Genomic DNA, 23,043 nt, shown 5'->3' with positions numbered 1-23,043 from the left:
CAGTCTCCCATCCCACCGTGGAAGCGAAGCGACCATCCACCACATCCGCTGGCTATTTGGAGTAAAAACAGCCGGCGACGTAAAAACATGCAAGCGATGTCACGTCCGGTTTACTCGGCTGCCAATGGCGCCAATTTTAAGATGACAGTATTCCAAAATGCAGATTTTGCAGTTTTAAAAATTCTGTGCAAACGAGGCAGACCCCTGATCCCTCCCCGTAAAGAGTACCTGTCACTGCCCATTACTGTCACAAGGATGTTTACATTTTTTGTGACAGCAATAAAAGTGATCCGATAAAAAAAAAAAAAGTGATTCAGGGCCTTGAGATCCAGTATTGGACGGACACTCTCCTGCAGGACTGTAAAAAGATTGGAGAACACCAGAAACCTTTCTGACTCCGGAACTAGGGCTATCAAGCCCTGGAGAAGCAGGTCCTGCACCATCCCGTAAAGAGCCTGCAGATCATGTGAGAGATGAAGATGGTAGAGGATCTTTGGAGGATAGGAAATATATTCCCTTGTAGCCTGTCAAACAGTTCACAGACCCATTCATCGGAAAGCTGAGAGTTCCACAGATCCGAACGCCAAGTGCTGAGGACTTTTCCGCAGGCTTTCAACTCTAGGAGCACTTGGTGCCCCCCTTGAGAACAGGGATCTCCTGTCCAAGGAGCCTGATGAAATTAAAAAGCCACTTGTATGCAGAGAAAGCGGAACCCTGCTTGTGGCATGGCTCCTTACCTTTGCCCCAATTGTGAAAGGAATGTACTCTTCCCTTCCGTAAGGTCCCTAATAATGTCGTCCAGAGTTGCACCAAAAAGCCGCGCAGGGTAAATCGGCCAGGGCCCTCTTAGACGTCTGGTCAGCACCAACATTTAAGCCAGAGCACACTGGAGAACCACAGCAGAAAAAGACCTTTGAAAGCACATGGGCTGTAATTAAAGCCGCATCACATACGTACTTGAGGTCTTCTACCAGTTGGAACATTTACTGGAGGTACAGGACCATTATGCAGATTGCGACATAGGAGCAGAGACAACTTAGTGAGTGTCCCAGGGTCACGGCCAAAACTGGGTGAAGGGCCAAGCCAGCAATTAAAAACAGGGCGGGGGCATGGCTGGTAGCCTGAAAGATGGCCGCAGTGTGCCCTAGCTCCGGAATGGATCACCACATTGAAGTGGTTAGCAGCGACAAGGGGCGACAAACACACACCACAGATCAGAGGAGAGACACCAGGCATCACAGAGGACACAATGGACAAGCGTAAATCCCACGATGGGCCCTGCAAACTTGCCAACTTCTTTACCGCGGCCTGGAGCTTCTGCTGCCAAGATGCTGCTAACAGAAGCTTCACAAGACAGCTCCTTGTATGTATTCACTGCAAATGTCCCAGTTTAAAAAAACTAAACAAAAAAAAACGGTTTTAATAGCAGTAAACGCCTCAGTAGCCTTTGCCATACAAGAGGTACATAAAGACACTAAAGTATGTTATATAATATTGATATACAATAATAATACTCTATTAACCCTTTCATGCCTATGCCTATGTATGACATTTGGTGTTTACAAGTTAAAATCCATATTTTTGGCTAGAAAATTACTTAGAACCCCCAAACATTATATATATATTTTTAACAGAGAATCTAGAGAATAAAATGGCGATTGTTGCAATATTTTATGTCATACGGTATTTGTGCGGCGGTGTTTTAAACACAACTTTTTGGGAAAAATTTACTTTCATGAATTTTAAAAAAATGAAAACGTTAAATTAGCCCAATTTTTTTGCATAATGTGAAAGATGATGTTATGCCGAGTAAATAGATACCAAGCATGACACGCTTTATAATTGCACGCACTCGTGGAATGGCGACAAACTACGGTAACTAAAAATCTCCATAGGCGACGCTTTAATCTTTTTTTACGGTTACCAGGTTAGAGTTACAGAGTAGGCCTAGTGCTATAATTATTGCTCTTGCTCTTACGATCGCGGCGATATCTCACATGTGTTATTTGAACACCGTTTTCATATGCGGGCGCGACTTCCGTATGCGCTTTCTTTGCTGCGCAAGCTCGCGGGGAGGGGGGCGCTTTAAACATTTTTTTTTGTTTTCTTATTTATTTATTTTTTCTAATATTAAATTTTTTTTTTTTTTTTTTTTTTACATTTTGATCACTTTTATTGCTGTCACAAGGAATGTAAACATATCTTGTGACAGCAATAGGTGGTGACAGGTACTCTTTATGGAGGGATCGGGGGTCTAAAAGACCCCCGAGCCCTCCTTTGCACTTCAAAGTATTCAGATCGCCGAAAACGGCGATTCTGAATACTGTGTACTTTTTTAAATCCGGCGCCATTGTCATCTGAGAAACCCGGAAGTGACGTCATGACGCCGCTTCCGTGGTTTCAATGCGTCTCGCCGAGACGCTGGAGGCGCCGGATAGTGGATCGGGTCTCCCGGTGGGACGGGAGGCCCGGTCAGAGCGGCGAGAGGCGGCGGGAGGGGGGGGATGTCCCCTCCCGCTCCTCCGGCATAACAACCGAGCGGCTTTTAGCCGCATCGGTTGTTATGTTTGGAAAGCCGATCGCCCGCTCTAAACAACGGTACCGGGATGATGCCTGCGGCTGCAGGCATCATCCCGGAATAACCCCTGAAAGCCGAGGACGCATATATGCGATCCGTCGGCGTGAAAGGGTTAATATCTATCGATTTAACTGGGCAAATCAAATTCTTGTATACTCTATTTAAAAAAGTTGAGGCGGTTCGGAAAGGTCTTCTGCTAATGGGAGACTAACACCATAGTCGATCAAACTATAAATGTCTCAAGTCTCTTCATCCGGGCGAGACAAACATTACAAACCTTAATGAGGAAAAATACCCTATATGACACTCAACAGAAAGATTATACTCACCTTCTCTGCAACCCATGGGTCAAATTTTCAAAATAGATTTTTTTCTCACCCTACTAAATAAAGTCCTCAAGGAAGATATACTACCAATTACGTCGTCTGACCATGCGCCAATTAGCCTCACCTTGACAGAAGACCATGGAACCCTTCCGAACCACCTCTGGAGTAACAACGGTTTTCATAGGAAAAGACTCAATACCCATCTTGAAGAATTCTTTTAAACAAAAATAAAAATCTAGACCCTACTATATTCAATATTTGGTGTGCACATAAGGCCTACTCTAAAGGCTGTTGATACAACAAGCAGCATGGGAAAGGAAATGCAGGTTGCCGTCTAAATGAAAACCATCCTTCCTAAATTTCAGGCTTTAGAGCTCCGACATAAACAGACACTTAAAAGGGGTTTTAAAGGTAAATGTTTTTTCACCTTAATGCATCCTATGCATTAAGGTAAAAAAACATCCGACGGTACCGCCCCCCCCCCCCCCCAAACCCCCGTTTTACTTACCTCACCCCTTGAAAGTCCCACGCGTGTCCCCGTGATCCTCTTCGGTTCCCAGCTAGGCTGGACGGATTGATAGCAGCGCAGCCATTGGCTGGCGCTGCTGTCAATCACATTCGATAAAGCGGCGCGCCGGGGGGCGGGGCCGAGTGATACAGTCGGCGGCTATACCTGCCGGTGTATCACAGGAGCGCGCTCACAAAAGCTTTCCACCACGCAAGCTCGCTCGCATGAAGGTGGAAAGCTCTTGCAAAGAGGAGCCGAGACAGCCGCCGAGGGACCCCAGAAGACAGGGTTCAGATACACTCTGTGCAAAACGAGCTGCACAGTGGAGGCAAGTATAACATGTTTATAATTTTACAAACATTTTTACCTTTAGTGTTCCTTTAATTCCTCTAAACTTAATGACCTGACAAAATAAGGCTCTTCATGTTCTTGGACAATGGGAAATTGATCCGCAGACTTAAAACTACCCACTATTCCCAGGGGATTAAAGTGGGCAAGGCAAACTCCTGGCTAATGAATTAAAAACCGACCAAACAAAATTGGTAGCATACTTACTAAAACCCAGATCAAACACAACGATCCTACATCCAAGACACTGCAAATGCCTTTTGGGACTACTAACAAGCTCTTAATAATTTACAAAATGATACTGGCACTATACAACCCACTGCCGAGGCCTTAAGTAGATACTTAACTTCTCTTAACCTCCCATCTTTAGATGAAGAAACCCAGGACCACGCTAAATTCCACCCATAACTTTGAAATTTCCAAAGACATCAAATCTCTCCCCAACAATAAATCACCAGGAGCAGATGGCCTATCTTCAGAATACTACAAGACCTTCCAAGATCTATAAGTTCCCCATCTACAAAAATGCTTTTAAACAGCTGCAACCTCCGGTACCTTCCCCGATTAAATGCTTAAAGCTATTGTAACATGTAACTATGCAACTATGTATTATTGTAACATTGCCAAAGCCAGGGATGGAGCCAACATGTCCTTAAAACTTCCGTCCTATTTCACTTTTAAACACAGATCTAAAATTTAGCCAGCCATCTAGCTGAGGTCACCCTATCCCTAATTAATATGGACAAAGTTGGATTTGTGAAGGGCCATCAAGCCGCTGATGGCACTAGGAGAATGATCAATCCCCTTACAGTAATGGAAACTCGGAAAAAGCCTGCTGCATTCTTAACGCTTGATGCTGAGAAGGCTTTTGATGGGGTCCACTGGGGCTTTAGTCTTAAGACTACCCTCTAAACCTTTGGCATGCAGGACACAAATATTCACAGCCATCTAAGCTTTACACTCTCACCCATCTGCCCAGTTTATTTGGTAGCGTTTGATACAGTTGCTGACAGTCTAGGAGATTTTTTTCCCTGTAAATCTTACTACTGTACCAGTAAATTTAGAGCCCAAAATAGCAAATCGAAGGTACAGTAGTGAAGAGGCATACACTTTTCTGAGCATGACAGATAGTGAAGGGAAGGTCACTCATCTGTCAGATTCAGGCTCAGAATACGTTTCTGTAGATGACAGCGGCTCCATGTCAGATAGCGCTGACAATGGAGTTGTGGTCTCTGCCAAGGTCAGGCGTACCCGACCCCATTCTTCTGCTGTTGGGGTACAAGAACTGCAGGGCTCTCGCATGGAGCAGAGTAGTACTAGTGCCGCTTATCCTTCTGATGATCTGGCAAGCACCAGTGGCCTAGTACACCCTGGTCATACATCCAGCACTGCAGTAACACTTGGTGACGTGGCGAGTCCCATAAGTGCAGTTCAAGCTGGCGAGGTGGCAAGCACAAGTAGTGTCCCACTGCCACCAAGAAGACAGACAAACCCGTCATGCTCATAGTGTCCTTCCTGCAGAATTCGCCAATCCGAATTGGGAGCAGACCACTTCTGCAGCAACCGGAATTCAAGTGAAAACAGTTGCTTTTATGTCACTTGATTTTTATTGAAGATCTCTATAGATCTATTGTGAACCAAAGTAATTTGTATGCTGGTCAATTCATCGCCGCTAATCCCCAGTCCTCCTTTGCCAGAGAATGGAAACCAATTACCGTTTCCGAATTTAAGACCTTTCTGGGCTATCCCTCGACATGGGCATAGTTAAAATGAGCAAGTTGAGGTCATATTGGTCAATTGACCCAATTTACCATATGCCCATGTTCTCTGCCTCTATGACCAGTGTTCATGGACCTTGAGATATTAAAGTGTTTCTACTTGACATCTGTGACACAGGAGAGGGACATTCAATGCAAGGCTTTTGAAATGCTAAGTGGAACCAGCTTGTGAAATACCCTTTATTGTGTTCTACAGGTTAAGAGCGGGTGTCGGAGCCAGTCCGTCTGGCTAGAATTGGTGATTGAAGGTTAATTGAATCTATTATGTATGTTTGAAGATGTATGTGTTTACACTAAGGGACTTTGTATTGTTCTAAAGGTTAGAAGCCTGTCAGCTGTATTGAATTAGCATTCTATTGTCTAAAGCATGGGTGCTCAACCTGTGGCTCTCCAGCTGTTGCAGAACTTCAAGTCACAAGCATGACTCCCAAAGGCAGAGGCATGATGGAACAGTCAGTAGCTTGCAATGCCTCATGGGAATTGTAGTTCTGAAACAGCTGGAGAGCCACAGGTTGAGCACCCATGGTCTAAAGCAATGTAACCTCTCAGAGGTAGTAATTAAGTAGACCGGGTTATTGTGTACATTGATTACCCCCTGGGGCTTCTGTCTCAATACACAAGTCTTTCTATCCAAGCTATTGGACCAATCCCTGTTGACAATTTCAAGTCCTCATTTGCATGGTCAAGGAGGACTTGAGTGAAGACTGCATATACTTTACAATTGACCAATAGGAAAGCGGTTGTTGGGAGTGGGATGTTCCAAAATTCTGTATAAAAGTGTGCTGTGTACTTGAAAATAAAGAGTCCTGTTGGAACTTACATACAGCCTGCCTGGTGTTTGTTCTTAATGGGTCCGAATGGCACATAGCTGTAATTCGGATCCCGGAACCTTGGATGACTGGACCATCAGACGTTGCAATCTGCAAGCTGACTCACTGGTAGTAGAGGAATGTCGGGAGAGCAGGACCTGGGCGAGAAAGGATCTCGTCACAACCAGGGCACGATACGAGCAGATATTGTGGTTCATGCACTTCAATGACAATGAACTCTGTCGTCCTCGTGGAGACCCTGAATACGATCGGCTCTACAAAATTCTGCCCCTCGTAAACCAAGTCAACGAACGTTTTGCAGCCTTGTTTACTCCCAATCAAGTTGTCTGCGTTGATGAGTCCCGATTAAATTTTCTGGCCACTTGTCTTTCAAACAGTACCTTCCCATCAAGCGTGCCAGATACGGGGTCATGATGTATAAGCTCTGACAGGGCCACAGGCTATACATGTAGTATAGCCTGCATGAGGGAAAAAGATAGTCACATAGAGCCGGAGAACTGCAAAGATTACATAGGGAGAGCTGGCAAAATAGTGTGGAACTTGGCATCACCCTTATTCGGAAAGGGGTACCACTTGTATGTGGACATTACACGAGCGTGCTACTTTTTAGTCACTTGTTTGATCATCAGATTGGCGCATGTGGCACCGTGCAATCTAATCGCCGGGGCTTTCCCCAGCGGCTTGTAGATTCCCGTCTTAGGCTTGGGAAGAGAGCCTGCTTGAAGTGTAATAAATTGCTCGCTGTGAAGTGGAGGGATAATAACAAAGTTTTTGTTCTTACCTCCCTTCATGCAGACAACAGTCCAAATTCGTACGGTGGCTGGTATTGTGGAGAAACCCCTCTGTGTCCACGTATATAACCAAAATATAGGAGGGGTGGACCTCAACGACCAGTTGTTAGAGCCGTATCTAGTTGCCCGTAAGGCCAGGCGCTGGTACAAAAAAGCTTGCTATACAAAGCTTAAGGACAGACTGGATCTTTTCGTAAATTCCAGGGAGATATTGTCCAAGCCCTCCTGTATCCAGGCAGTGCTGCACCTCACCATCCCCAACCAAATGCAGTAAGGCGGCTGCATTAGAAACATTTTCCGTATGCCCTCCAGAGTACCCCTACCCAATGAGCCCCCCAAAGAAAATGTGTCTATAGAAAGTGCGGATTTAGGTGTGATACCCATTATTGTACACGCTGTCCTGACCATCCTGGTCTTTGCATTGGTGAATGCTTTGAACGCTACCACACACACTAGTGTAGTATTAGCATTGGGTACAGCATTTAACAGAATAGGACACACTTACACAGGGTCTCCCAAGATGCCATCGCATTTTGAGAGACCCAAACCTGGAACCGAACAGTTACAAAAAAAAATGTTAAAAAAAAAATAGTAATTTTATTGTTCCCTCTCTCTATTGTTATGCTCTTTTTTACTGTATTCTATTCTGAAATGTTTTGTTATTATGTTTTGTTTTATCATGCTTGCTTTTCAGGTATGTAATTTTTTTTATACTTTACGGTTTACTGTGTTTTATTGTTAAACGTTGTTTTGTTTTTAGGTATGCCATTCAGTTGTGGCACAGATTTATTCATCTTGACAGCAACAGCGTTTGCTCACACCATACATAAAGCCATGACTCCAGAGCTGTAGGAGGCGATTTCACCACCACAGTTAAAGAAAAAGAGCATATATGCCGAAGCATGGGGGCAGCAGGGGAAGAGGAGAGATCTGCTAATGCGGCGTACATACGGTCAAAATTCAGACAGAGGCTTGCCCGTGGAAATATCGACCGTGTGTACGCAGCATAACTTTTGCAGGAGAATGCTCCCATGCTTCGGCATATATTTAAGGCATAGGTTGCTTTAATTTTTTACAATTTTTTTGGGGGATTTGCTTTGCAGGTATGGTATGGTACGGTCTTACCGTTATACTGTAATGTTATTTTGTTATAATAACCATCAAGTGCTTAGCAGGTACGCCATTCAGTTGCAGTGCAGATTTAATTATCTTGACAGCAACAGCGTTTGCTCCCATGATACATAAAGCCGCGACTCCAACGCTGTAGGAGGTGATTTCACCACCACAGTTAAAAAGAGCATATATGCCGAAGCATGGGGGGAGCAGGGGCGGAGGAGTAATCTGCTCCTAATGCGGCGTTCATACGGTCGAAATTCTGACGGAGGCTTGCCCGTGGAAAAGTCGACTGTGCGGCATAACTTTTGCGGGAGGATGCCCCCATGCTTGGGGAATAAATAAATGGTGCATGTATGCCCATCATTAGAAGTGGATGAAGGGAGGTATTCTAATGGTGGGAATACCCACCGATCAATCTCTTTCGTTCAGCCAACAGGCTGCATGAAAAAATAAATAAAAGATTACAATATATGCCCAACAAAGACCAGCAACGTACTGGTATGTTGCTGGACTTTTAATGGTTATACCAGAATAATGCCTGTGGGGTTTAGGTATCAGCTTAGTATTTTCAGCCAGTGGACGGCTTTCATGTAAAAGCAATCCTAGCGGCTAATTAGCCTCTAGACTGCTTTTACAAGCAGTGGGAGGGAATGTTTCTCCCCCCCCCCGATATAATCCGGGCAATTGGGAAAGCATTTTATTACACCGATCTTTGTGTGGTCAGATGCTTTGAGGGCAGAGGAGAGATCTAGGGCCTATTAGAACCATTTTTTTTTATTATTTTTTTTTAAAGAGTACCTGTCACTACCTATTGCTATCATAGGGGATATTTACATTCCCTGAGATAACAATAAAAATAATAAAAAAATAAATGGAAGGAACAGTTTAAAAATAAAATAAAAAAGCTAAATAAATAATAATAAAAAAAAGCACCCCTGTCCCCCCCTGCTCTCGCGCAAAGGCGAACGCAAGCGTCGGTCTGGCATCATATGTAAACAGCAATTGCACCATGCATGCAAGGTATCACAGCGGTCAGATCGAGGGCAGTAATTTCAGCAGTAGATCTCCTCTGTAAATCTAATGTGGTAACCTGTAAAGGCTTTTAAAAATGTATGTAGTTTGTCGCCACTGCACGTTTGTGTGCAATTTTAAAGCATGTCGTGTTTGGTATCAATGTACTCGGCCTAAGATCATGTTTTTTATTTCATCAAACATTTTGGCAATACAATGTGTTTTAGTGCATTAAAATAATAATAAAAAAAAAGTGTATTTTTTCCCCAAAAATGCTTTTATAAAATCGCTGCGCAAATACTGTGTGGAAAAAAAACAATGCAACACCCACCATTTTAATCTATTTGTAGAAAGTATTTGGACAGCCGCACTCTGGAAAAAACCTTTTCGGTTGCCTTTTATTGGTAAAGGTTATCAAACACCACACATCACAGCAAAAACAGGGGCATACAGCTGCAATTTTCTTGCAAAAAATAAATATATATGTTTTCATGTAAACAAAAAGTGTCAGAAAGGGTTTTGTCTTCAAGTGGTTAGAAGAGTGGATGTGTGACATAAGCTTCTAAAATGTTGTGCATAAAATGCCAGGACAGTTCAAACCACCCAAAATGACCCCATTTTGGAAAGTAGACACCCCAAGCTATTTGCTGAGAGGCATGTCGAGTCCATGCAATATTTTATATTTTGACACAAGTAGTGGGAAAAATACATTTTTTTTGCACAAAGCCGTCACTAAATGATATATTGCTCAAACATGCCATGGGCATATGTGGAATTACACCCCAAACTACATTCTGCTGCTTCTCCCGAGTATGGGGATACCAGATGTGAGACTTCTTGGGAGCCTAGCCGCGTACGAGACATCAAAATCTAAGCACCGCCTTCAGGCTATCAGTTTCGGAGGTGATGGAATGCCCAAACGACCCCATTTTGAAAAGTAGACACCCCAAACTATTTGCTGAGAGGTGTGGTGAGTATTTTGCAGATCTCGCTATTTGGTCAAAGTTTAGAAAATTAAAAAAAACATTTTTTTTCTTAATTTTTAAAAACAAATGAGCTGTAAAAAATACTTCCAGTTGTATTCAAAATTATTCAACCCCCACTGAAATTGATTGTTTTGCCCAGTTTGACATTGATTTTGATCGTCCTGTCATCCTGCTTACAATTAAATCAAAGAGGCACGTGTAGGTCAGACAAATATAACATAACATTTATAATGAAATAACCACAAATGTCTTTTCTGTGCTCACATCATTATCAGTTTTATTCAACCCCCAATTGACATTCAATCTTAGTACTTGGTACAACATCCTTTTACAGTTATAACAGCTTTTATAAGCATAGCTTGACACAAGTGTCTTGCAGCGATCTACAGGTATCTTCGCCCATTCGTCATGGGCAAAAGCCTCCAGTTCAGTCACATTCTTAGGCTTGCGCACTGCAACTGCTTTCTTTAAGTCCCACCAGAGGTTCTCAATCGGATTTAAGTCTGGTGACTGCGATGGCCACTCCAAAATGTTCCAGCCTTTAATCTGCAACCATGCTCTAGTGGACTTGGAGGTATGCTTGGGATCATTGTCCTGTTGAAAGGTCCAACGTCTCCCAAGCCTCAGGTTTGTGACGGACTGCATCACATTGTTATCCAATATCTCCTGGCACTGAAGAGAATTCATGGTACCTTGCACACGCTGAAGCTTCCCTGTACCTGCTGAAGCAAAACAGCGCCAAAGCATGATTGACCCCCTGCCATGCTTCACAGTAGGCAAGGTGTTCTTTTCATCATAGGCCTTGTTCTTCCTCCTCCAAACATAGCGTTGATCCATGGGCCCAAATACTTCTAATTTTGTTTCATCAGTCCACAGATCCCAAAACTTCTGTGGTTTGTCCACATGATTTTTGCATACTGCAGTCGACTCTTCTTATTCTTTGGAGACAGCAAGGGGGTGCGCCTGGGAGTTCTGGCATGGAGGCCTTCATTACGCAGTGTGCGCCGTATTGTGTGAGCAGAAACTTCAGTACCCACATCTGACAAATCTTTTGCCAGTTCCTCAGCAGTCACAAGGGGACTTTTCTCCACTCTACGCTTCAGGTAGCGCTCAGCAGTCGAAGTCAGCATCTTCTTTCTGCCACGACCAGGTAGCGTTTCAACAGTGCCCTTTGGCTTGAATTTGCGAATGATGCTTCCTATGGTGTCTCTTGGTATGTTTAACATCTTTGCAATCTTCTTATAGCCATTGCCATTCCTGTGAAGAGTAATCACCTCTTCTCTTGTCTTCCCGGACCATTCTCTTGACTTCACCATGTTTGTAACCACACCAGTAAATGTCTAGAAGGAGCCGAGTATCACAGTCATTTTAAAGCTGCCTGATTGGTGCTTATTAGGCTTTATTGCTGCTCCCTGACATCCACAGGTGTTTTCAATACCTGATTGAAAACACTTCAATGAACCTCTGTTCTTCAGAGTGGTAGTCTTTAAGGGGTTGAATAATTGTGTAAATGAAGAATTCACAAAATAAACATTTACTACTGTATTACAAAACCAATTGATGTCATTTTAGTTGCATATGGTTCTTTAAGAAGTCCTTGTAGGATTTCATTCTGAATACAATTACAAATGTACACTAAGTTCCCCAAAACCCTTTACAGCATTGGGGGGTTGAATAATTTTGAACACAACTGTACCATGCCTCTCAGCAAATAGCTTGGGATGTCTACTTTCCAAAATGGGGTCATTTGGGGGGGGGGGTTGTGCCATCCTGGCATTTTATGGCCTTCAAAACGGTCATAGGTAGTGAAGAGTGAAATAAAAAATGTATGCCCTTAGAAATCTTGAAGGCGGTGCTTGGTTTTCGGGGCCCCGTACGGCTAGGCTCCCCAAAAAGTCCCACACATGTGTGATCCCCGCACTTAGGAAAGGCAGCAAAATGTATTTTGGGGTGAAATTCCACATATAAGCATGGCATGTGTGAGCAATATATCATTTAGTGACTTTTTACAAAAAAAGAGATAAGACCTCTGGTCTTTAAGCTGATTAATGGTCCGGGGCTGAAGTGGATAAAGTCCTCAAGGTGGCTGAGTAGATCAAAGAGAGCAGGGACATGGACAGTGTCATTCTAGAGGGGTTTAGTATGTCCTATAAAATGCAGCAGTAGGTCATGCAATGTGAGCTTTTGCCATTAACTGTAGTGCTACACAGTGCTCTGGACAGTGGTCTGAGAGGCCTGTAATGCTGCATAGTGGTCTAGAGAGTGGCTATAGTTCTACATAGTGCTCTGGACAGTGATCTGAGGAGGCCTATACTGCTGCACAATGCTCTGGACAGTGGTCTGAAGAGGCCTGTAATGCTGCAAAATGCTCTGGATGGTGGTCTGAGGGGAGGCCTGTAATGCACACAGTTGCTCTGGGATGGTGGTCTGACTCTGAGAGGCCTGTAATGCTGCACAGTGCTTAATGGTAGTCTTGGGTCTGAGGAGAGGTCTGTAATGCACAGTGCTCTGGATGCCAGTGGACAGAGGAGGCCTGTAATGCACACACAGCGCTCTGGAGAGATGGTGGTTTAAGGGGAGGCCTGCAATGCACAGTGCTCTGGATGCCGGTGGACAGAGGAGGCCTGTAATGCACACACAGCGCTCTGGAGAGATGGTGGTTTAAGGGGAGGCCTGCAATGCACAGTGCTCTGGATGCCGGTGGACAGAGGAGGCCTGTAATGCACACACAGTACTCAAACTCTTGGCTGGAGGCATGCAATACACATGTTGCTCTGGACGGTTGTCTGAGGACTCTGAGGGCTGTAATTCTGGATGCACAGTGCTGCAACTGCTGCTAAGCGAAGCACACTATAGACTACTTTAAAAGTTTGCTTGTTGGAAATGGAAGGCGAAGCTCTGTGGAAACCGGAAGTTGACAATGGTTAATCACCATGCCTCACATTTTCATTTAGTTTGTGAACCAAAACGGAAATGATTCTCGCCATAGTTTTTGTCAGTGGACAAAAATGTGGTGTACTTATTGTTTGTCACTGTAAAGGCCGCTGACGAAAATTTACGAAAAGGTCTTCGCAGATTAAATTAACACTGGTTGACAATACAAACTAAGCAGGGCAATAACCTCACTCCAATTTTTTTTTTACTAGGGGCTTAGAATATGAATGCCAGTTACTCGCTAGGGGGAGTTCTGATCACCAGTGAGGGCAACAAAGTTAATAAGTGGGTGGAAGTGGTGGGGGAGGGGGGTGGTTGTTGGGGTTAGGACTAGAGCTACAGTGGTAAGGATGTGCAACTCCCTTCCACAGTAGTTGGCGTCAGCAGGAGCATCAATTACAAAAACCTTTAGACTGTGATAATAAAAAAGGTAGCGACATAAAAACACAAAACCCTACAAACTATGTACCTGTACCAGGTTATTCTACCACCACCAGATTACCCCATTTGGTAACAAAGTGCCACCAGCACCCTATTATTCAATAATTTGCTGGCCTGTTATTTTTCTGGTTTCACCTCTGTGGGACACCTACTCAATTTGCATGTAAGCTATAGTCCCACTATGCTGGGTCTTTGCAACACAATTGCACCAAGTGTACAACTGCAATTCATGTGATTTATAGGTTATTTTTTATATACTTTCATACGCAATTTGTGTACTCTGCCAACCCTTACTGTTTATCTACCTGTATGTACCTTGAAAACCTCAATGAACATTATTGAATGCCATTTATGTAGATGATCTATTATATTATTGGAGGCAATATTGTCTTATAACAACTATAGACTCACTCTTGCAAGGAGACCAAAGAAATGCTACTTAATTTTGTCACACTTTCATACCTTTGAACATTTTGTTTGTCTTTACATCTGCTGTTTTTATCATTGTGTTTGATTTTACTTTTTCTTTTCAAGGTGTATTCCATGTTTCAATACATTTATACTTTGATCCAACCACTGTTTAGGGTCCGTTTAAAATCTCACCCTTTGAGGAACCCCCTTTCACTCTATGGACCAGGGATGTGGACACCAACTAGTTCATCCAGATAGGCAAAAATATTTCTACGAAATTCACCAGGGTAGCAAATACCCATTCCTCATATCCTTCTGCCTACAACTACTTGGTTTAATAAACACATGTACTTTAAGCTTTAGATAACCATTATTTTCTTATTGATAGGTGACCATGGCCTATTATGCTGGTTAAAACTGGGAAACCCTTATGACTGGGTTTCTCAAAGATTTTATTCTCAAGGAAAGTAAGGATACTAAACTGTCAAATACATTTCTTGGTCAACTATTCGAGAAAAAATCCTCTCTCCATCGGTATGTTCATTCCTTTAAACAAGACAATAATATTGTTTCTTTGGACTATGTCCTCAGATTTTCCCCACAATGGAGAATCTAAGGCCTGCCTTTAAGAGGGCATGGGAGGATTATCTATAGTTATGCTTTAAGGGCATGATGTAACTCTTAAAGAAGGAATATGCCAAAAGATCAAGAGTTAGATAAGGATCTGCATGCACAATTAGACAAAAAGTTAAGTTAAGTTAACATCTAGAAAACTTTAACCATTATATTCTGATTACAAAAGAGAAGAAAAGGCTTCCAGTTAGAGTGCAATATATCAAAAAAGCCTATCAATCCAGCCACTCCACTAGATCCAAGAATATAGACTCCCATCTGTAAGATGCCTCTTCATCTTCATCATTATCTGCTTCATCCTATAATTCCTCTAGGTTCAAGAAATACAGAAAAACCAAAAGAAACTCTCAAGGTGGTGGTTCCCAAGAAAAGTCATTCAAAGAGACTCAGATCTAGGACGGAATGGTCACATTTGTACCCCCGATGCATCAGGTAACCCCCCCTGGGTTCTTTTTTCTCTATCACTACGGTGCCATCTAGTTAAAGTGCCCCAACTGGCATTTTCAGTGTCCCACATAAGTTATCTTCACCATCCAATCCCACCCAAGGGATTTTTTTTAGTGCCAGGACAAAAGCAGTCTCCCATCGCCATGAGCACCAATGTTCCAACCTAAACACATCAATGTCACTTCCTGGGCAGGGAGATTCACTCATTGACATTTTTCCCAAATCCACTTAAAGTGGTAGTGAACTCTGTACTACCACTTTTACATACCGGTAAGCCTATAATAATGCTTGCCTGTAGGTAAAAAGAATATCTCCTAAACCTTTATGGTTTCGGAGATATTCCCCTCCCAATGAGCCGCTGACTGCAGCAGCGCATGCGCAGGGGGATTGCCGCCAGACCTTGCCGGAAAGAAGTCTCCCGTGCGCATGCGCGGGGGTGACGAAATTGCCGCTCCAGCCACTCACAGTGCTGGAGAAGCGATAGCCGGAAGATACGCTGAGGCAAGATGACATCTCCCTCGGCGTGGACCAGGTAAGTTCCCCACGCCTCGTTCCAAGGTTTAAGTATTTCATAATGAACTAGTATGCAGTGCATACTAGCTCATTATGCCTTTTGCCTTTCAGGTATGTAAAAAAAAAAAAAGAAAAGAAAAGCTGCTGCAGGTTTACTACCGCTTTAATATTGAAAAAAACATACTAACTAGGGGTCTCAGTTTTTGAGTTTTTGTCCATTGATAAGTTTAAGGCCATCTGATTGTTTGCGAGAAAAGTCATCCTCAAACAACTCTACTCAAAAGATGGAAAAGAGGGAACAACTCAAACCACAGGAAATACAGGAAAGACAATTTCATTTCATTACTGGAGGAAAGCAATGCTCATCCAGACCTAAATCGATCGTATTGATCTTGTGCACCTGATGCAGAAGCTTGATCAAACCGCACCCTCCTCTATACCAACTGCTCCTACAAATAAAAAGTTGAAGTCGGATAAGTTCCCGGCATTGGGTTTAAATCACAACGTTTGGCATTTGTTAACCACTTCCATACCGTAGGACGTCATATGACGTCCTGGACTTCAGTGGGGGATATCTGAATGATGCCTGCAGCTACAGGCATCATTCAGATATCCTTTTTTTAAGGCGGCGCTTCCGCGCACCATAAGAATGATCATAGCGGCGATTCCGCCGCTTGATCGTTCTTACAGGCAGCGGGAGGGGACATCCTCCCCCCTCCCACCCTATCCGGTGCTTCGCTGGGCTCTCCCGTGCCATCGGAGGCCCGGAGAACGAATTGGCCACCGTCGAATGAAAAACAGAGATTTCCGGTCATCTCTATGACCGTCGGAAGGCCCGGGCGCGACATTATGACGTCACGCCTGGGTACCCGGAAGTAAACAAAGCCGTAATCACGGCTGAAAGCATGAGATCAGTGAATTTTTTTTCCCGATCTCATGCTTTCCAGCCTAGAGGAGAGATGTGGGGTCTTGTTGACCCTGCATCTCTTCATAAAGAGGACCTGTCACACACTATTCCTATTAATAGGAATAAATAGGAATAAAAGTGATAAAAAATGTAAAAAAAAGTGCAAAAATAAAAAGAATTAGAAGTAAAATAAAAAAAATATATTTTTAAAAAAAATGCCAGTCCCCAGTAGGTTGTGCTCAGGAGCGAACGCAAGTCCCGACCACATATGTTAACGCCGTTCAAACCACACGTGAGGTATCGCCGCATGCATTAGAGCGAGAGCAATAATTCTAGCACTAGAACTACTCTAACTCTAAACTGGTAGCCTGTAAAAAAAATTAAAGCGTCGCCTACGGAGATTTTTAAGAACCAAAGTTTGGCGCCATTCCATGTGTGCGCGCAATTTTAAAGGGCGACACATTAGGTATCTATTTACTCGGCGTAACATCTTTCCCATTATACAAAAAAATTGTGCCAACTTTACTGGTTTGTTATTTTTTTAATTCATGAAACCATTTTGTTTTCCAAAAAAAGGCGTTTGAAAAATGATTGCACATATACTGTGCGAGATAAAAAGTTGCAATGACCGCCACTTTATTACCTTTACCTAGGGTGTCTACTAAAAAATATATATAAATAATGTTTGGGGGTTCTGAGTAATATAATGATTTTTCATGAAGGAGAGAAGTGCCAGAATAGGCGCGGTATGGAGGTGGTTAAACTTGCCACCAACGATATTAAAAACATAAGAATTAAACACAACACGGCCTGTAATCTCTCGGTTGAGGAACACAACACATTACACAATCTTTCCACCAATTCCATGATCACTATAAAACTCTCCGACAAGAGGGGTAATATAGTGATCATGGATAACGATCAATATACAGACAGGTTCAAAGATATTGGGACAGTGACACAATTCTAATATTTTTGGCTCTATACACCACTACAATGGATTTGAAATTAAACGATAAAGATGTGCTTTACCTGCAGACTTTCAGCTTTAATTTGAGGGTATTTACATCCAAATCAGGTAAAAGGTGTAGGAATTACAAGTTTGTATATGTGCCTCCCACTTTAAGGGACCAAAAGTAAATGGGACAATTGGCTGCTCAGCTGTTCCATGGCAATGTGTGTGTTATTCCCTCATTATCCCATTCACAGGGAGCAGATAAAAGGTCCAGAGTTAATTTCAAGTGAGCTATTTGAATTTGGAATCTGTTGCCGTCAACTCTCAATATGAGATCCAAAGAGCTGTCACTATCAGTGAAGCAAGCCATCATTAGGCTGAAAAAAAAAAAAAAAAATATATCAGAGAGATAGCAAAAACATTAGGTGTGGCCAAATCAACTGTTTGGAACATCCTTAAAAAGAAAGAATGCACCGGTGAGCTCAGCAACACCAAAAGACCCGGAAGACCACGCAAAACAACTGTGGTGGATGACCGAAGAATCCTTTCCCTGGTGAAGAAAACACCCTTCACAACAGTTGGCCAGATCAAGAACACTCTCCCTCCAGGAGGTAGGTGTATGTGTGTCAAAGTCAACAATCAAGAGAAGACTTTACCAGAGTGAATACAGAGGGTTCACCACAAGATTCAAACCATTGGTGAGCTTTAAAAAAAGGAAGGCCAGATTAGAGTTTGCCAAACATCTAAAAAAGCCTTCAGCCAAATGCTTCAGAACTCATTGGACGGTGCTTCACAGTGCAGATCGACAATGACCCGAAGCATACTGCGAAAGCAACCAAAGAGTTTAAAGCCTCGTACACACGATCAGTCCATCCGATGAAAACGGTCTGAAGGACAGTTGTCCTAGGTTAACCTATGAAGCTGACTGATAGTCCATCGTGCGTACACACCGTAGGTTAAATAACTAATCGTGTCAGGACGCGGTGACGTAACACACAACGTGCTGAAAAAAAAACGAAGTTCGATGCTTCCAAGCATGCGTCGACTTGATTCTGAGCATGCGCGGGTTTTTAACCGATGGTTTTGCATACCAACGATCGGTTTTGACCTATCGGTTATCATCCATAGGTTAAATTTTAAAGCACGTTGCCATTTTTTTAACCTAAGGTTAAATAACCTATGGGGCCTACACGATTGGTTTGGACTGATGAAAACGGTCCTTTAGACCGTTTATTGGTTTAACCTATCGTGTGTACGAGGCTTAAGGGAAAAAAGTGGAATGTTATGCAATGGCCAAGTCAATCACCTGACCCAAATCCGGATGAGCATGCATTTCACTTGCTGAAGACAAAACTGAAGGAAAAATGCCCCAAGAACAAGCAGGAACTGAAGCCAGTTGCAGTAGAGGCCTGGCAGAGCATCACCAGGGATGAAACCCAGCATCTGGCGATGTCTATGCGTTCCAGACTTCAGGCTGTAATTGACTGCAAATGATTTGCAAACAAGTATTAAAAAGTGAAAGTTTGATTTATGATTGTTAATCTGTCCCATTACTTTTGGTCCCTTAAAAAGTGTGAGGCACATACAAACTGTGGTAATTCCTACACCGTTCACCTGATTTGGATGTAAATACCCTCAAATTAAAGCTGAAAGTCTACAGTTAGCACATCTTGATCGTTTTTATTTCAAATCCATTGTGGTGGTGTATAGAGCCAAAAAGATTAGTATTGTGTCGATGTCCCAAAATGTATGGACTGGACTGTATATAGATGTGCATCAAATTCTTAATACATCTTGGTACTCAAGAGTTACCACAACCAAAATTAATAGGTTCGAACAGGATATCTATCAACTTGTCGATTCAGCTCTCCATCACAACCTTATCTCTAAAGACGAGTTGATCTTCATTCGCACCCCTTTTCTGCACACCCACGTTCTATTCACTTCCTAAACTGCACAAACGTGCATTATAGCATCGATGGCGGTGTCCCCATATCTTAAAGCGGGAGTTCACCCAAAAAACAATTTTTAACATTAGATTGAGGCTCATTTTGTGAAGGGGAATCGGGTGTTTTTTTTAAAATCAAAGCAGTACTTACCGTTTTAGAGAGCGATCTTCTCCGCCGCTTTCGGGTATGGTCTTCGGGACTGAGCCTTTTTTTGATTGACAGGCTTCCGACGGTCGCATACATCGCGTCACGAGTAGCCGAAAGAAACCGAACGTCGGTGCGGCTCTATACGGCGCCTGCGCACCAACGTTCGGCTACTTAGGGAAAATCGTGACGCGCTGTATGCGACCGTCGGAAGCCTGTCAATCAAATAGGAACGCCCAGTTCCGCAGCCCATACCCGGAAGCGGCGAAGAAGATCCATCTCTAAAACGGTAAGTACCGCTTCGATTTAAAAAAAAAAAAAAAAAACACCCGATTCCCCTTCACAAAATGAGCCTCAATCCAATGTTAAAAATTGAGTTTTTGGGTGAACCTCCACTTAAGGTATTCCAAGTTACATAAGGGACACAAATTCATCTACTTCAAAACATTTAAGGACTGCAAGTTCCCACTAAGGCAATTCTTGCAGAAATTGATGTTGAAGATTTATACAGCTCCATTTTGCATGATAAAGGATTGTCTTGCATTCAACAAGGTCTGTCTGAGAAAAGTAGATTTGAATGCAAGTTCAAGGATTTCATCATTGATGCACTCGAATGCCACAATGATTTTGTTTTCAATGGTTCTCACTTACTCCAGGTGCAGGACATAGAGTGTACCAGGAATGAGGTGTGGGGATTGAAAAAAAAAACACATTAGCAACACAAATGTTGGAATTTTAGATGAAATGCCACCTTCTTTCCAGGCCTAAATGAGGTGATCTCCTACAAACCTTTTTTAGAGGGATTCGGCTCTGGGGGACCTGAACTTTATTAGTTCCATTACTATATTTTTGGCCCCAATGTGTTGGATCGCATTATGATGTCTATTGTCATGATATTCTTCCAACATGATGTTAATATGTTATCAGTTATGTATAGCCCTTTTATACTGATCCCATGTGTGAGGACTCTCTCTCTATTTTTCACCTTTTGCCTTTTTCCCCCTCTTCTTTTTTCCCTCCCTTTATCTCACCCCTCTTCCCTTTTCCCTCCCTTTATCTCACCCCTCTTTCTTTTTTAGTTATATTCATTTGGGCTTTCTGCAGTTATTGCATGTTACTGAATACCTCTAGGCACCATTTGTTTCCATGTCTGATTTAGAGTACACAAAGTGCCAGTTATTTTGGGTTGACCCAGAATAGTTCCACCCGGGTCGGCGGCGCCACGCGGTGCGCCGTCGGTTCAGGGGGACCCACATAGAAGCGCCATTGGTTGACTGCCCTGAGATGCCACTCAAGCCACACCCCTGCAATAAACTGGATTAGGTATAAACACGCCGGCCCTATTTCAGCTCCCTGCGTCACCTGGGAGACAGCAGCATCGCTGCCTTGCTGTACAAAGAAGGTACACTAAATTACCTTGCTACCATGGTGCCATTATGCCAAATGGCATGGCGTTAATGTTACTTTGATGACTTACCTTTCCCTTTGTACTATACATGCTTGCTGCTTAAACTTAGATCTGTTTGGTTACTGTAACCAGACATTATAGATCTGAATCTCAAGAAAAGCATATGGGCATCCCCTGATTGCCATTTGGGTGTTCTATTACCTGTGGATCGAATATGCCTCTGACCTTAACCAGTTCCCGACCCCCGCATGTATATGTACGTCCACAATATGGCACGTACAGGCACATGGGCGTACTTGTACGTCCTTGCCTTCTAGCGGGTGGGGGGTCCGATCGGGACCCCCCCCCCGCTACATGCGGCAGTCGGGTTCGCTCGGGGAGCGATCCGGGACGACGGCGCGGCTATTTGTTTATAGCCGCTCCGTCGCGATCGCTCCCCGGAGCTGAAGAACGGGGAGAGCCGTGTGTAAACACGGCTTCCCCGTGCTTCACTGTGGCGGCGCATCGATCGAGTGATCCGTTTTATAGGGAGACTCGATCGATGACGTCAGTCCTACAGCCACACCCCCCTACAGTTGTAAACACACACTAGATGCACCCTAACTCCTACAGCGCCCCCTGTGGTTAACTCCCAAACTGCAACTGTCATTTTCACAATAAAGAATGCAATTTAAATGCATTTTTTGCTGTGAAAATGACAATGGTCCCAAAAATGTGTCAAAATTGTCCGAAGTGTCCGCCATAATGTCGCAGTCACGAAAAAAAACGCTGATCGCCGCCATTAGTAGTAAAAAAAAAATAATTAATAAAAATGCAATAAAACTATCCCCTATTTTGTAAACGCTATAAATTTTGCGCAAACCAATCGATAAACGCTTATTGCGATTTTTTTTACTAAAAATAGGTTGAAGAATACGTATCGGCCTAAACTGAGGGAAAAAAATGTTTTTATATATGTTTTTGGGGGATATTTATTATAACAAAAAGTAAAAAATATTGCATTTTTTTCAAAATTTTCGCTTTATTTTTGTTTATAGCGCAAAAAATAAAAACCGCAGAGGTGATCAAATACCACCAAAAGAAAGCTCTATTTGTGGGGGAAAAAAGGACGCCAATTTTGTTTGGGGGCCACGTCGCATGACCGCGCAATTGTCTGTTAAAGCGATGCAGTCCCGAACTGTAAAAACACCTTGGGTCTTTAGACAGCATTTTGGTCCGGGGCTTAAGTGGTTAAACTGACCTGGTCTTTTGGACAAGTACCCTTTACACCTTCCTTACTATCGGGGATATAGGTATGCATAGGACTAATGTATGTCAATTTTCCTTGCTACCATCTATTCACATACCATGCATTAACCAATTGATTTATTACCTGTACTGAGACCCTGGGGCTAAAGAACATTCTGCACTGGTGTTCCAAATGCTCTAGGCCCCCTTTTGGGAGTTCATGTCCGGACAGTGTATTCTGTTCGTGTTCATAATTATGTGCATTTTACAACTATAGATTAAGGTTACATATCTGGAATCCTTTAGCCTATTGTCCCTGGAAAAACTCTCACTTTGTATGTTAAAACGTTCCCGTTTCCATGACCATTCTTTTTGGGTATTTTAGTAGCTGGTTATATGCGGTTTTTATCTTCCTGTGTTTGATTTCACTTTTTTTTCCCCAAGATATATTCCAGGTTTCAACAACTTTGTACTTTGATTAAACCACTGTTTATGTTCCATTTAAAATCCCACCCTTTCACTCTATGTATCAGGGATGTGGACTCTAACCAGTTCATCCAGTTAGCAAAAATCTTTTTACATCTGCTGCTTTACCATGAATCTGTCACATTATACCCTTATAGAGAAAGGCCAGGCTGGAAAGCACTATAATGCAGGGGCAAAAGCTCAGCAGGATTGTCACAGTAAAAACCATGAGTATGCCGACTAGGGGAAACTGCACTCAAAGTTGTACTGGGGAGATACGAATACTGAGGTGGATCTGAATCTATGGGCTGCTGAATAAAAATTTCACAAATTTAGT

General features: G+C 43.0%; 1 protein-coding gene across 4 annotated transcripts in view; it reads right to left on the bottom strand.

Moving 5' to 3' along the window:
* Positions 1-23,043, bottom strand: part of FBXW11 (F-box and WD repeat domain containing 11) — a 409,123-nt gene that overhangs the window by 97,504 nt on the left and 288,576 nt on the right. The window lies entirely within an intron of this gene.

Source organism: Rana temporaria, chromosome 3 (assembly GCF_905171775.1).
Source record: "Rana temporaria chromosome 3, aRanTem1.1, whole genome shotgun sequence".
In the NCBI taxonomy this organism is placed as follows: domain Eukaryota; kingdom Metazoa; phylum Chordata; class Amphibia; order Anura; family Ranidae; genus Rana; species Rana temporaria.
The sequence above is the reverse complement of the archived record's forward strand: the minus strand, read 5'-3'. Positions and strand labels throughout refer to the sequence as shown.